We start from the raw sequence: 984 nt of genomic DNA on the forward strand, positions 1-984 counted from the left end.
CAAGACCAGTCCTGATAGCTTCCCTGGAGGAAGGGGACATGTAATAACCTGGAATCAAAGGATGAAGACGATGTTGACCCATCAAAGTACCCAGAAGTTCACAGAGGGATGCTCCAAATTCAAATGCAACATAACAAGAAGAATCCATCCCACACCAACATGGCTGGAGAAGAGAAGAAAAAGCCCAGCATGGAGTCCAGACTGAGGAAGCCTCGATTGAAGGGGCAGATCCATGACTGCAGGAGGAAGGGAATGAAATGACTGAGCCTTATCCACAGAAACAAGCACAGCGAGCACAGCAGTTTGGACTTACCGTCGTGGCAGACTGTGACTTGGCAGCAAGAGGCGGGAAGTCCCGATGAACCTTGGAACTGATGAGATGAAGACCCACAGAAAACAATTCACAAGTCTCAAGGAAAAGCTGGGAAGAACCTTTTCATCACAGAGGCAGGTTTCTGCAACTAAAGCCTTGTAAGAGTTCAGGAAGAAACAGAAGGAAACTTCAGCAGCAGAGGAGAGGTTGCAAAGAAAAACCTAATTAGGATTAAACTCGAGTTTTTACAAGTAATTTGTTCTTTTGCTTTTTTCCAAATTCTTTTTTTAAATTCTTCATTGTTGAAAGTTTTACATATGTCTCCTATTTTCCCCCATTGACCTCTCCCCCCACCCTTTTCTGCCCCCCAGCACATGCCCCCACCCTCCTACTATCTGTGTCCATTGGTCATGCTCATATGCATGGTTGATCTCTTACTGTACTTCCTCGCTCCCCAACCCTCCCCGCCTTCCCTCTGAGATTTTTCAGTCTGTTTGATGCTTCTATGTCTCGGGATCTATTTTTGTTCATCAGTTTATGTTGTTCATTATATTCTACAAATGAGTGAGGTCATGTGATATTTATCTTTCTCTGACTGGCTTATTCATTTAGCATAATGCTCTCCAGGTCTATCCATGCTGTTGCAAATGTTATGAGTTCTTTTTTTTTTT

Source organism: Myotis davidii, unplaced genomic scaffold (genome assembly GCF_000327345.1).
Source record: "Myotis davidii unplaced genomic scaffold, ASM32734v1 scaffold271, whole genome shotgun sequence".
Taxonomy (NCBI): domain Eukaryota; kingdom Metazoa; phylum Chordata; class Mammalia; order Chiroptera; family Vespertilionidae; genus Myotis; species Myotis davidii.